Below are 15,480 nucleotides of genomic sequence, written 5' to 3' on the forward strand. Positions count from 1 at the left end.
CCTCCCCACTTCAAAATCTCCTGTCAGGACTGGAGGCCCCCTGCCCCCTTCTCATGCAGTGTGCCTAATACAAGTTAGCCTTCCTTGCTATCAAACGAGTTTTCCCTTACCTGCCTTGCCCCTACTGTCACCCTCAGCAATGATACACTGCTTGTTCTATTCTTCTTCAGCCTCATATTCCAACACAACGTTAGATAATATTGGGAATACAGATTGGAGAAAGAGTCCAGCAGAGGCCCCTCTTCAAATTCCAGCAGCCTGAAACAATCCTTGCTTTCCCAGCATAGCACCTCAGCTAAAAAAAACTGGTCTCTCCAAAGCAGATGTGAAGTCTTAGAAGGCACATAATTTATATCATGGCAAAAGTCCTTTTAGTATGTTGACAAGACTACTGACACATTAGAGATGTGAATTTGAAAGTGACAAAAGTCCCACAGTAACCCCCTTCCATAGCCTACAAGACATTTACCTATTAAACAAATATGGGCTGGGGAGGGCACAGCAGAGAATGGATGTGTAAGAAACCCATGTAACGAGTATTAAAAACATCATCTGTGATTAAAAACAAGTCTTTTCCAAGCTAAGACTTACAGGTCAAGAATCTATGCTACACTAGTTTCATGTATGTTTTGATTCATGGTACACAACAAGTTTAAAGACTGAATTTTTGACAAAAATATTTTCTTTGCATCTGTTAGTGGCATAATGGCAGCTTGATGTTATTTAAATGCAGATTTCTGCATTAGGTATACAATAGAACCTCAGAGTTACGAGCAGCAGAGTTACAAACTCACCAGTTAACCACACACCTCATTTAGAACAGGAATTGCCTAATCAGGCAGCAACAGTAACAAAAAACACAAATAATATGCAGTACAGTACTGTGTTAAATGTAAGCTTTTAAAAAAATAAAGGGAATTTTTTTTAAAAAAAGACATGGCAAGGTAAGGAAACTATTTCTGTGCTTGTTTCATTTAAATTAATATGGTTAAAAGGCAGCATATTTCTTCTGCATAGTAAAATTTCACTTTATTAAGTCAATGCTCAGTTGTAAACTTTTGAAAGAACCACCATAACGTTTTGTTCAGAGTTACAAACATTTCACAGTTATGAACAACATCCCTTCCCGAGGTGTTTGTATCTCTGAGGTTCCACTCTATTTAAAACATTGTCAGGTTGCTTAATTTGCCACTGTAATTGATATGTCCACCTTTAATTGGGTTATTATCACCTGTAGTTTTGAAAATGCAAGACATTTTAAAAGTAAAATACTAACAAACTTGCTCTGCTGATCAAAATAAGTCTTCAATTTAAATTTTAAGCTCAAAAATAGGCTACCACAAGGTACAAACATTGGCAGGGACCAAAACAGCTTATCAGGCTGAAAGTTAAAAAGGAAAGGAAATAGTTCTTAGTCATTTTCCTCTCTCTTTTTCAGGAAAGATGTTACTGGTCAGAAGTAGGATTTTTTCAGTTATAAACTGAAAACAGTGGTACAAATTAAAGCAGCATTTTTTCCAGTACAGGTCTGAAAACTATGGAGAACTCCCGACTTCTGGTTCCGTAATATTGCTTATGGCTACAACCATCTTCACAATTTATTCCTTTAAGAAAACTATGTTTGCAACATTACTAGGACATAAGTAAACTCGGTTTTTATACAGAAGTGCAGCATTGTCTGATTACAACACACCTAGTGTCATACTTCTGCAACTAGCTGCTAAAAAAGTGAAGTCAACAAACATGGCAACACTTAGGTAGACTCCCAGGATCAGCATTATGAATTAGTTTCTCACAGCTTTGGACATCCCAAGCTAGAAAATTAAGTAAGCTTCAGACTGAAAACAAGTCTTCTGCTAAACACTTCGGCAATATTTATAAAAATGGGAGCACAGGTTAGAATTAGATTTACTGGTAAATTACAGATACATTGCAAACATGCACAATAAACCCCCACCCTGCCCCAAAAGATTTGCCATGCATGTCCCAATCTCCACTGTCAATTTCATACTGCTTCTAGTCATTTTTCCCCCACTAGGGAGCATCAAAGTTGATAGCTGGATTGTGTATGCAGGACTATAGGAAAATAACCTTCTTAAAAAAACAAAAACAAAACCCCACCACCACACAGTAGCAAGCCAGAAATATCTGCTAATATGGAGTTTTTCAGGTGTATATTTATTAACTTTAACACAAAAAAAGCCATTCCTACAAACACATTTTGAAAAATAAAGTCCTCAAAACCAAAGATGTAGAGCAATATTTTCCCCGCAACTATGTAGTTTAAATAGCTTCCCTCCTCCCACCTTTCCCTTTGCGAAGTTAATTCTGGTAACAGGAAACAGATTACACTGCCCATCAAATTTCCACAGCATGACAAAAGGAGTCAAACTCACAATTCTAGTGGTTTATGAGATTTATGAGCTTAATTATCACATTGTTTTGAAATTGTGTCCATTAGATTTTCTTTTATTTACATTCTCATGGTCAAGAACATCTGCATGGTCCAGCAACTAAATTATACTACTATGTAATGAATGGTTTTGTTTTTACCCATTTCTAATTTCTTACCAAGTACCTACAATTCCAGAAACAGGTAACTAGTTCAGTACTGGCTCTGTGGTGAAACATTCCTCCTTACAATTACAATAGACTAGTTTTAGAACATAAGCCCTAGGGAAAAAAAGCACATTGCAAAATAGAAGTGGCAGAGTGTGTAATTTACATGAAAAGTGTGTTCAAAACAGTGTGCTGCAGATGACAGTTCGAAGACCTCAGCTGTTCTCAAGAGCAATGAAATTAATAGAGAGCAACAGACTTCTGAATCACACTCAGCATAGTAGGTTAAGGGGGAAAGAATCATGTCACTCATATTTAAGTGATTAAAATTAGGTTCCATTGCTACATTTCACCACCCAGTTAAAAAATTTAGCCCTTAATTCTATCTTACGCTGCCATGAAAAAACACTCCTGATGCTTTATATTATACTGTAGGGTAGTTATTTTATTATCACATCATTGCCACTAAAAGTTTCAAGCTATTCTGATTTTCTTGTCTTTTTTTAATTGCCATTGCAAGATAAACAGAGGTTAAATCTTTGAAGGCATCAGAATTGTAAGAATCAAGCTGCAGGACACTTCATTTTTCAGAACATTCAACAAGAGGAGACATCTAGGAATATCAAGAAGCTTTCAAAGAGATGCAATTTCTCCTGAAGTACAAAAGTGGCATCCTCCCTACTACCACCACCTCTCTACATGGTGGAGAAGGCCACAGAAAGGAGGCAGAGCCATGTGCGCCTACAGCTTCAGATTACCTTAATCCAGCCCTGGGTGGAGGATCTCTTTAAAAGTGGATTACAGATTTCCATTATTTTTCCTTGCACCTCCTTTCTGGCTACCTCTGCTTTTTGGCCACAGGGAATCTTAAAATCAGAGGCACAGCATGATCTAGTGGATCAGACTGAGGGTCAAGAGTTCTGCCTAACTCTGCCACTGGCAATACGAGTGATTTGCCCAAGGCAACAGAACTCAGTTTCCCCAAGCCATAAAACTGAGTAGGGAAGGGGAAAACTGAAGATTGTGAGCATTATTGTTTTTTATTGATCTCCAAAACTGGAGAGTATTCTGGGTTAGTTTTACATCTGTACAAAGGGTGTACTTCCTCTCAAGCCCAGCATTAAAGGGCATGAGAGTGGTTCGGGGCTCGTATGGGCCTTTTGCACCAGAATTTCACTGTGTGCATTGTGACCAAATAAAGTAGAAACAGTGTCCCAGAATGCAAGGTGTTGGAAATAATTTTCCTTTTACCATGACTCAGTTTCCACCCAAGCATTCCTTTACTAATCTGAAGGCCACTTGATGTTGGCTACATCCAAAATACAAATATAAGCACATACACACACCTATATTCTATATCCTAGCAACAACAATTATAAGCATTGGCCAAAAAACTTACAACAGGTTCAATCGCAAGAGACACCCTCCCATCATGGTGTGACTCCAGATGGGCAAGTAAAATTCTGACAAAGAAACCCCTAAGAAAAATTGATTTTATACATTTTAACAAACAAGTAATGTTATTACTGGTTATTGGACTTCAGCCAAAGACAGAAAGGGAGTCTTAGCGCTGAACTCTGAAGCTGGTACTCAATTAACCATGTTTTCTAGATTTCTATTACTTTATCCCAGACCTTCAATAAGATAACATTGGCATTTCCAGGGTCAATACATATGTAACACAAACAACTCTTCCTTTTCATGATCTTACTCTTTTGGTCACAAAAAGCAAATCACAAAGGTTGTGAGGTACGGAACTTTTTTTCTAAAACTACAATTTAAACTAAAAAAAAAATCTTGCTCCCTGCTCACCCTCTAGAGACACTGATTATAAACACACTTACATGAGCTCTAGGGAAAAAGAAGCTTAAACATGAGACAGTTCTGGCAAACAAATCTGTTTAAAATATTATTAGTTAAACCTATCACACGATGACTAACAAGAGTTTGTTGGAAGAGAGTGACCACTTCCTGTGCATTCTGACAAATTGCTCAGGGGGGAGGGCACGCAGTGGTGATTCAATATGTTGCAAGTTTAATCAGTAACTATAGTCATATTACAGGCATATTGCACTAAAAACTTAGTCAACCTATGTTAGGTTGACTTATAGCCACCACAGTAATTACCTGTGGTGATTCATGTCCACACTGCCCTTCTTCAGTAGGTGGTGTGCGTCCTCACCAGAAGTGCTTCCACCAACCTAAGGGGAGCAGTGTGGGGGACTGAAAGCCTCAGCTCCAAGCACAGCTCTCCCTGGGAGCCAGGCTACCCCTGGGCTCCCTTGAGACTCCTGGCCTCCTCAATGGGAGCCTGGGGGCTGCCTGGACTTCCTGCTTGGAGCCGGGCTGTTGCCCTGGTTCCCAGCTCCCCTGTGGGTTGCCCCCATGCTTCCCACGGCTCCCGACTTCCCATTCCCAGCTACCCTGAGGTTCCCCGCTCCCTGCCAGGAGCACAGCAGACACCAGGGCTCTTGGCTCCCCACTCTCTGCCAGGGGCACAGCTGCCCCTACCCCCTCAACACCCTGCTCCCCGTTGGGCGGCTGCCATGCTCCCAGCAGGGAACGGGGAGCCAGGAATCCGAGCAACTGTCCAGCTGGGAGTGGGGAGCCCAGGCAGCAGCTCGGCTGGGAAGGGCAAATCAGGACTCGGGGGCAGCCCAGTGCAGAGCAGGGAGCCCACTATCAGCAGTTACCAGTCACCTCTGCTTGAAGAGATACTACAGCTACAGAAGAGTGAGATGGGGTTTATTCCTTTTTGTGTGTAAGAATTCTAATTACCAAGTCAGTTACATCTGTTCAAACCCACTGCATTCCATAACTTAGCCTGTAAAATCTTTGTTACTGGTGATAAGCAAGAAAGAAGCTCTACTTTCGGATTGAGTTGGCAGCAGTGTCTAAATAATCTTTTCTGCATTTCTAAAGACAGCACATTTTATATAGAAACTAAGACGTGGCCATTTTGGTAGTTCTTTGCAAGGCAGAATTTTGAAGTCTTATTATCCACAGAACAGTTACACCTTTTGCAGAAGCATTGCCATTATCCCTATCCATCTACCCCAACAAGGAGCAAGAGGATTGAGGCACATTAGCTCACTGCCATTTAGATTCAAACCAAGTCAATTTTGGCTCTCTGATAATATTAACAAAATGTGTATGTGGTGGCAGTGGCAGCAGGATGTGTTTGGCAAAGAGGAGCAATTCATTTACACACCCAAAGAACCACGGTCTCCAAATTCCCTTACAGAGCAAAATCAGTTCAAAGTTTTCTAGACAAAAGCAGAAATTCACTAGATTCTGGGAACAGGCCTGGTTTAGGAAGCAAAACCTCTCAGAGTCCAGGTGTTAAAACCTCAAACCAAGGATCTAAATAGTGAATGGTGTCTTGAAAAACTGGCAGGATCCAGGATTAGCAAAACAGACCCCTAAATAAGTCTCAGGAAACACATGCATGCAAGTCAGCAAGGGGTGAAAATTCACCATCTTAACTCAGTTCATTTTCTTGGCCAACCTAACAATTGGAGAGAACATAATAAAAGGCATAAATCAAAAGACTAATTTAGGAGAATGACTATGCATTCACGCCCCCAACCTAGGATAGGCAGGCTGGTTATAGGTTTGCCAAGTATCTCTGTGCCTCCCCAAAGTACCACAGAGTCTAGCTACAGCCATTTGTATGTAGCTACATTGCTGGAGCAGTGATCATTCACCTTCCTATTTTCATTCACCCCTACCTTCCCAAGAAATGCATATGACATATGACAAATTGTGCATGCACACATTTATAGGAAAACTTCACAGAATTGAATGAGTCACATGCCCCAGCACCTACACATGGGATTGTGTGTCACATTTTAGCAAGCAGTAAATTTTTACAAACAACTTATCAAAAGGTGTGAAAACAGAAGAGCTGTAGTACAGCCACAAGAATTAGCTTTTGTGCAGCAGTATGGATAAAAATAATTTAAAAAAAATTTTTTTTAAATCAGATTTTTTTGATAAAATGCTTTGAGGAAAAAAACCTATCTAAAGATAGTTTTAATTAAGATACATTATAGCTCAAAGATATCTGATCATGGAATAGGGATTATAAATTCTAATTCTATAGCAGGAGACAATATATTCCTGTAATGTTTAAGAAAAGTTTTGTAAATGAGTTACAATAGTTCATGGATTAGGGACCCAATCTCATGGGGTTCCAGGGGCTTCTGTATAAAAGCATTAACCTAAATCATCTACCCACCCAATGGGACTCAAAACTCAGTCTAGAAGATAATATCAGGGATGCTTAGTTTTGCAGTCTCAAACTGTGGATTTGTGTCTCTAGAGATAACATGCTTGTTAACAGCAAAAATGTTTTTAAAATAAATAAAATAAATAAATATGTTGAGGTGAGAAACAACAGACCTTAACCCTATTGTCCCTCTGCAAATTTGTGTACACAGAGTCAATCCCTTATCCCTCTCTAAAAGTGCAAAGTTTCTAAAAGTTCAATGAATAGAAGATTGTTGGGGCAGAATAGATCTGGACAAGGAGAAGTAGTCTGGAGATAAATGAGAGAAGGGAGGGACAGGCAGCAGAAACAAAAGTGAAACTGTTTGAGCAGCATATTCCAGAAGTCTTGAGGTCTTTCTGAGTGTAGCCTTCATTGATTTGAGATCTACCGCACCATTCTCTCACTAGAAGGGAAAACCTATAATGGCAGCAGGCCGTAAGAGAGGCCCAGTTTGGGAATATTTTAATGAAGTTCCTCTATCTGTGGGTAAGACAGGCACATGTGCAAAATGCAAACAGTGCAACAAAGAAATGCAAGGCCTCGTTGCCCGAATGAAACATCATGAGAAGCGTTCCTGCTCAGGAGGAAGCTGCATTGAAGATGATGAAAGGATCATCACTTTAAAAATGTATAGTGTGTACCTTCTAAAAATGAAACCTACATCTATCTCTGAGTTGTGAAGAATATGTATTAAGGTTATAACAACCAACAACAATGTACTTTTATGTAGAAATCCATGATTAAATCAAGTCTTCCTGACTAGTGATTTAAATCAAATCCACCCTGTACAGAAGCTCAAAGAAGCAGAGATTCTAGCCCTGCATTTCTTACTGCAAACACATTCATGATTTGGCTACATGTGTCCTCTGACCCTTGAAATATATTTATTTTAAAGGGGTGTAGTTAGATAACGACACTATTCTTCTTTAACTGGGGCAGGAAAAGCGTCATTCAAATTTAAATCAAATCCACCCTGTTGTGCAGTGAAACAGATCTTGCTCCATAGTACCACCGTTATCTTCCTCAGTCCTCAACACACTGACAGCAGCGAATCCAAGAAGACAGAGCCCTGCATTAACAACTAACATTTCTGCACTACCTGACCAGGAAATTAGGAAGATTCTTTCCCTACCCCACCACACACACAATTTTCCATTGAAATTTTCCCCAAACAGCTCTATTAATTAGATGTTTGTTGCATGAATATCTTTTGTGATCAAAGGTGATCTTTCATAAGAAATCACACATTTCAAGGACAGTAGTAACTATGAATAGAACATTTGTTGCTAACCTGTAACTGCATGGTTCTGCAGTTTGAATGAGATTCTTTTAAACATTAAAAAGAAACTGGACTGTAAAAAACACGAAAATGTTATCCAAACAGAGACATGTTATTTATTATATTTAAATAAAACCATAGCGTATCACTTCTAGCCACTTTCTTTCAGTTTTTTTTTTTTTTTAAATATATGAGAAAGGGAAAAATGAAGATGTGCACATTTCTGGTACACAGGTGAAAGAGACCTCCAAGAATATATAATAATCATCATACAGGCTATGACCTCCATCTATAATCCTGATTAATAGTATCACTGGTTTACAAACACACGGTCAAGGTCAGTATAATCCAAGAAAATAAACATTTCTAAAGTATAACTTTATAGTTAACATTTTAGTAAATCAAGATCATTGCACAAGGGGGAAGGGAGTGGACAGTGTGTGACAAAGTGAGACTGTTCTTAATGTTTCCTCTGAATAGTGTGGGGGTGCCTCAGTTTCCCCTATGCAGTTCTTAAGTATCTAGGGGGTGGGGTAAGGGTGTATGATCATTGCAGAGCCCTGGAGGGCAGGTGTGTTGCAAGGGTCTGGACGCAGAGAATGGCCAACACCCTGTTTCCTGGCAACTGACGGCCTGGGCCCTTCCCCCTTGCAAGGTGAGAGCTAAAGGGTGGGAGAACAAAGGAATCAGGAGACCTCCTGGCCCGGGAAAGGGACAAAGCCCAGAGGAGGAGGGGCTGGAGGGAGTTTCAGTTTGAGGCTGGCTGGGGACATGGAGTGAAGTACAGACGTGGTTGTCTGGCTCATGGCCCCCCAAAATGGACCCAGCTGAGGGGTCTTGTTCTCTGCACCTACAAGCTCTGTTAGACCATGTTCCTGTTGTCTAATAAACCTCTGTTTTACAGGCTGGCTGAGAGTCACGTCTGACTGTGAAGTTGGGGTGCAGGACCCTCTGGCTTCCCCAGGAGCCCCGCCTGAGTGGACTCGCTGTGGGAAGCACACGGAGGGGCAGAGGATGCTGAATGCTCCGAGGTCAGACCCCAGAAGGTGGAACCTGTGTGAGCTTTGTGTCCTGGAGACAGGCTGCTCACAGAAAGGAGACCTCCCCAGAGTCCTGACTAGCTTCATGGGGAGCAGTTCCAGAGCATCGCCCAGGGACTCCGTGACACAGTGTATCCATTCTTCAAAGTGCCAATGATGTAACAGTGTCCATTTTTGGAGGGAGGGGAAGTGTGGATGGAAAAAACAATACTTGTGAAACAACTGAAGATGCTCCTGCAATGAGGGGGAGGTGCAGGAGGGGATGTAGTCTTCTACTTTCTTACCACACCGACTTCTAAGTGAAGCACTACCGAGCATTTAGACAGGTTCACACCAGCAGCCTTGTGGACTAACATGGACACCTTGTGCCAAAGAATGCTGTGTTGCAAGATACACAGAACAAGGACTTCGCCGGTTGTGAATAAGTCAAAGGAGGCCAAGGGAGTTAAGTATCATACACAGCAAGTCCTATTTCAGTCCTCTTTAGTTCCTTCTGTACCACAGTCCTCACCATGAGTATCATCATAGTAGTGTCATCTGACTGCTGCTATTTGATCCCAAAATATAACTATTTCCCATCAAAATGATAGAGTTTTGCTGCAAAGGACGTGCACAAAATTTCTTTCAAAATAGCAAAATCCTCTCTCCTAGCCATGCAGCTAGTCAGAGATATGGGAGAGGGGCGTTAAACAGTTTTGCCCCTTTCCATTATATTTATATTATATGTGGTAAGTAAAATCTTGTCTCAATCACTCATATTAGACAGAACTACAAGAATAGTGTTGCCTCGCTGGGAGTTATGTATCATCCCCATAATCTCCAGGAATGAAGTAAGATTTTCTTTTATGCATATATGTATGCTTCGCACTTCTAGCAGAGTTTTCCCATAAAACAGAAGTAAGTTTGAGTCATTGTGCTCTGAAGGGCCACCTGGTACACAAACTTTTCTGGACCTCACCGATTGTTTAAGCATTCCATTTCAGTGTCTGAAGCCATACAGCCCTCTGCTAGTTGTGCAGTCTGCCCTCGCGGTTCAGGAAGGCAATTTTCAGTTCATTTGAGTTTGCTGCCCAAGGTTTAGGTCTCCATTCCCCCCACCAAAATCCTTGCTTCCATCTTAGCAAAAGATTCAGAATCCCCTAAATTTTTATATTTTTTAACAGGAGCAGATAGCAGCAGAGTGACTATTTTGTTTGGAGTTAGTCAGGGCATTGGTCCTTGGCCAGAAAAAACAATCTTCTGGAGAAGTGTCACCAAATATAGCAGAGGAGGCAGCATAGTGCAATAAGAGACCCTAGGTTTAAAGTACTGTGAGCTTAAAAAACCTAAAATCAACATATCTGAAAATGTAGGAAGACATCCAAAAATATTTATACTAAATTTAAACTGGTATTCTAGTATTGTTTAACAGTGCAATTAAAACTGTGATTAATCATGATTTTTTTAATCAAGTTAATTTGGTTTGAGGTAATGCTTGAGTTAACTGCAATTAATTGACAGCCCTAATTTAAATTCTATTTAGAAAAACAAGTTTGTATCTGGCTTGACAATTTGCATGCAAAGTTTCAAGCAAATGAAAATAAAACTGACCAAATTACAAATATATAGGGCTAATGTGTTTTTAAAAAAAACACTTCTAAACTGCAGGATCAGCTGAACATATTTTCCCTTTGAGATTGAAACAAGTAGAAAGCTCAAATATTCGATATCCTAGAAGAAGTCTTAAAGCGAACAGGGTCAGATGGAAAAATCCAAGCTCCCCTTCCCCCATTACATTCATTCATATTCTCTCTCTGAGACAAACACACACACCTCTGAAATGAACTCTGATACAGCTATGTCTGGAAGCAACCTTCCCCCAATAACAGAGTGTAGTATCAGGCATCACCATCTCCCTGGATATCATTTCTTTCCAGAACACACTGCCACTAGCAATGGTGCTTTATACAAGACAGGCTTCGGAAGAATGGGGTGTTTGGAGATAAGTCTCACAGGTAATTTAGGTTGCGCTTTCAATTTTAAACAAGTTTAGTAACATAAAGAAAAGGAGTACTTGTGGCACCTTAGAGACTAACCAATTTATTTGAGCATGAGCTTTCGTGAGCTACAGCTCACTTCATCGGATGAGCTGCATCCGATGAAGTGAGCTGTAGCTCACGAAAGCTCATGCTCAAATAAATTGGTTAGTCTCTAAGGTGCCACAAGTACTCCTTTTCTTTTTGAGAATACAGACTAACACGGCTGTTACTCTGAAACCTGTCTTTAGTAACATAGTTATTTACTGTTTGAGGAGCACCACTTCAGATGCTAAAGTGAACCCAGTACTATACCCATCTCATACTCCTTGATCCACTCTGTTTCTGACATGCTCTATTTTAAATAGGCTCGGCAGAATTCAATTTTAAAAAATAATTTTAGTGGATATTTTACATGTTTTTTATATTTCTAATAGATTTTAAATTCAGTTACCAAAAGTATGCACGTTAAGTATTTTTTCCCCAATTTTTATCAACTTATTTTCACAGTTGTGGGAAATATTGTCTGGACCCCCTCCACGCAGTTAATTAATGACAGACACTGAGATTCAAAAAGTTAAGGCTTTATAACCATTAAAACACCAATTGTCAACATTAACATGGCACACACTGAACAGATGAAAAACTAGCTCACAGAGAGGTCTCAAAAATCTAATTGTAAACAGGGAATCGTCATCAAGCAGGTCTGTTTCAAATGGCAATCTGCAGCGATCAGTTCTTTGCCCCTTTGTTGTCCAACATTTTTATCAGTGACCTGGAAGAAAACAAATTCATCACTGAAAGTTTGCAGATGACAAAAATTGAAGGGTGTGGTAAATAATGAAGAACACAGGTCACTGATTTAGAGCAATCAGGATTGTTTGGCAAACTGGGCACAAACAATATGCATTTTAATATGGCTAAATCTAAATGTATACATCTAGGAACAATGAATGTAGGCCATACTTACAAGATAGGGGGACTTTATCCTGGGAAGCAGAGACTCTCAAAAGATTTTGGGGTCATGGTACATAATCAGCTGAAACTGAGCTTCCACTGTAGCAAAAAGAGCTAATGTAATCCTAAAATGCATGAACTGGAGAATCTCAAGCAGGAGCAGAGAGGGTTTTTTTACCTCGAATATTTGGCACTAGTGTGACTGCTGCTGGAATACTGTGTCCAGTTTCTGTGCAAACAGTTGAGGAAGGATGTTGATAAACTGAAGAGGATTCAGAGAAGAGCCATGAGAATGATTCAAAGATTAGAAAACATGCCTTACAGTGATAGATTCAAAAAGCTCAATCAATTTAGCTTAAAAAGAAGATGAAGGGTTACTTGATTACAGTGTATAAGCACCTATATGGGGAACACATTTTATAATGGGCTCTTTAATCAAGCAGAGAAAGGTATAACACAATCCAATCACTAGAAAATGTATCTAGAAAAATTTGGACTGGAAATGAGGTATACATTTTTAATTATGAGAGTAATTAACCAGCAGGACAGTTTAGCAAGGGTCATGGTGGATTCTCCATCCTTGACAATTTTTAAATCAGGATAGAATGTTTTTCTAAAGATAGGCTCTAGGAATTATTTGGAGGAAGTTCTATTGCCCGTGTTATATAAGAGGTCAGACTAGGTGATCACAATGGTCCCTTCTGGCCTTGGCATCTATGAAAAAACACGAGTCAAAATATACAAATAAGTATCCTTAAGTCAAACATTTTCTTACTTGCCTATCATCATCATCAATAGAAACTTTTTCTTCCCATTGGCTTGGGTGTGTACAGTGAAATCGACGTTTACTGACACTGAAAAACCTAATCCTTCAAACCCAAATTTTAAATAAAACATTTTCCTGCCCCACAAAAGGAAACAAAAAGCATCATTAGTGTTATGTAAACTGTCAGATACCTGAAATGTTGCAACAGACTAAGGAAATTCAATTGCTGGTGAATAATCTAGCAATTCTTTGAGACTACATAAATCCTACCTCAGAAGTCTAATAAATTCATACAAGAAGTTTAAGAAAGAAATATATAAACCACACCATAACAGAAAACAATTAATCCACTCTTGAGCTTAACTATAACTAGACCAACCAGTTTTCAAGCAAGTTGAAGGGTGGTTGATATTTATGCCTCTAAAACTGGTAGCAGAGCAAAAATTATATTAGTCAGAATTTAAGTATGTATTTTTGCTATGCTGAAACTTCAGTTCATAATGACAAGGTCCAGAGGTCAACGTAGTTTTTATTTATAAACATACTTCATCTGCCTAAATAGTCAAGAAAGAAAATAATGCAATAATAAGGCAAATCAGAAGCCACAGAAAAACATTTTAGCTATATGCATTCTCAGAGCTTAATATATGTTGTCATAAATACAAAGGGAAGGGTAAACCCCTTTGAAATCCCTTCTGGCCAGGGGAAAGCTCCTCTCACCTGTAAAGGGTTAAGAAGCTAAAGGTAACCTCACTGGCACCTGACAAAATGACCAATGAGGAGACAAGAAAAAAGCTGGGAGGAGGGAGAGAAACAAAGGGTGTGTGTGTCTGTCTATATTCTGTCTTTGTTGGGGATAGACCAGGAATGGAGTCTTAGAACTTTTAGTAAGTAATCTAGCTAGGTACGTGTTAGATTATGATTTCTTTAAATGGCTGAGAAAAGAACTGTGCTGAATAGAATAACTATTTCTGTCTGTGTATCTTTTCTGTAACTTAAGGTTTTGCCTAGAGGGGTTCTCTATGTTTTTGAATCTAATTACCCTGTAAGGTATCTACCATCCTGATTTTACAGGGGGGATTTCTTTATTTCTATTTACTTCTATTTTTATTAAAAGTCTTCTTGTAAGAAAACTGAATGCTTTTTCATTGTTCTCAGATCCAAGGGTTTGGGTCTGTGGTCACCTATGCAAATTGGTGAGGCTTTTTATCCAACATTTCCCAGGAAAGGGGGGGTGCAAGTATTGGGAGGATTGTTCATTGTTCTTAAGATCCAAGGGTCTGGGTCTGTAGTCACCTAGGCAAATTGGTGAGGCTTTTTACCAAACCTTGTCCAGGAAGTGGGGTGCAAGGTTTTGGGAAGTATTTTGGGGGGAAAGACGCGTCCAAACAGCTCTTCCCCAGTAACCAGTATTAGTTTGGTGGTGGTAGCGGCCAATCCAAGGACGACGGGTGGAATATTTTGTACCTTGGGGAAGTTTTGACCTAAGCTGGTAAAGATAAGCTTAGGAGGTTTTTCATGCAGGTCCCCACATCTGTACCCTAGAGTTCAGCGTGGGGGAGGATCCTTGACATATGTAGATGGATATGGTGCCTTTGCATAGATGCCCCTTCCCGCCAACTGATATACTCCCCTACCCCAGCCCGATATTTGGATCTTCTAAATCTTGTGCCACTTCAGCAAAGAGAAGCAGAAGATGACAACTCCATCTCCATGGCAGGATCATAAGAGCAACTTCACAAATGAAAACCCAGTGTCTGCACTCCCTATAAAAGGAATTCCCCGAAGAGAGGAAATATTAATATCGTGTATGTTCAGAAACTGACATTTGAAGGAGTAGAAATTAAACTCCAGAGAGCAGTGGAAATAGACAAGCAGTGGCCTTATCTGTTTCTTTGTTATTGTTGCTTTAAGTCAGTGGATCTTAACCAGAGGTCCAAGGCCCCCTAAGAGGCCATGAGCAGGTTTCAGGGGGTCCACCAAGCAGGGCCAGTGTTAGACTTGTTGGGGCCCAGGGCAGAAAACTGAAGGCCCACCACATGTGGCTGAAGTCCAGGGCCCTGAGCCCCACCACCCGAGGCTGAAGCTGAACTTAGCTTCGCAGGGCCCCTGTGGCATGGGGTCCCAGGCAACTGCCCTGCTTGCTACCCTCTAACGCTGGCCCTGATTTTTATATGCAGAAAGCCAGTTATTATGACGAAGGTGGGCTGTGGAGTTTTTATACTATGTTGGGGAAGAGGCTTAGAAAGAAAAAGGTTGAGAATCCCTGCCTTAAGTGACAGAAACTTGAAGAAACTTCTTCCAAATTGTAATTTACCTGTCCAGTTTGGCATTTCTATTGTATTCATGTACTCAGTGCCTGAAATGTCACAGATATTTTGAAATATTTAATGAGACAATGTGTTAAAAAGCTTTTGAAAGCCTAGCCAGCTGTCAGAGTTGACCTCTGGTTTTAAACAGGTGAGATATCAAGCTGAAGTGCTAGCCATTCCGCTTTATCTGAGTACACCAATTTTTCAACATCATATTGACAGATACGCACTTTTGCCCCTCATTCATGCAAATACAGAGGTTAGAACCCAATACATTAC

The 15,480-nt window shown here is 40.1% G+C and overlaps 1 protein-coding gene and 1 long non-coding RNA gene across 3 annotated transcripts in view; both read right to left on the reverse strand.

The window, feature by feature from the left end:
- GRAMD4 (GRAM domain containing 4) overlaps positions 1-15,480 on the reverse strand; it is a 142,174-nt gene that overhangs the window by 102,148 nt on the left and 24,546 nt on the right. The gene's annotated exons all lie outside the window — the stretch shown is intronic.
- Positions 11,735-13,088, reverse strand: LOC142070639 (uncharacterized). The gene is made up of 2 exons (XR_012666580.1): positions 12,137-13,088; positions 11,735-11,941 (listed from the first exon to the last, which is right to left on the reverse strand). It is a non-coding gene; the product is annotated as an uncharacterized LOC142070639 (long non-coding RNA).

Source organism: Caretta caretta, chromosome 1, assembly GCF_965140235.1.
Source record: "Caretta caretta isolate rCarCar2 chromosome 1, rCarCar1.hap1, whole genome shotgun sequence".
NCBI classification, from domain to species: domain Eukaryota; kingdom Metazoa; phylum Chordata; order Testudines; family Cheloniidae; genus Caretta; species Caretta caretta.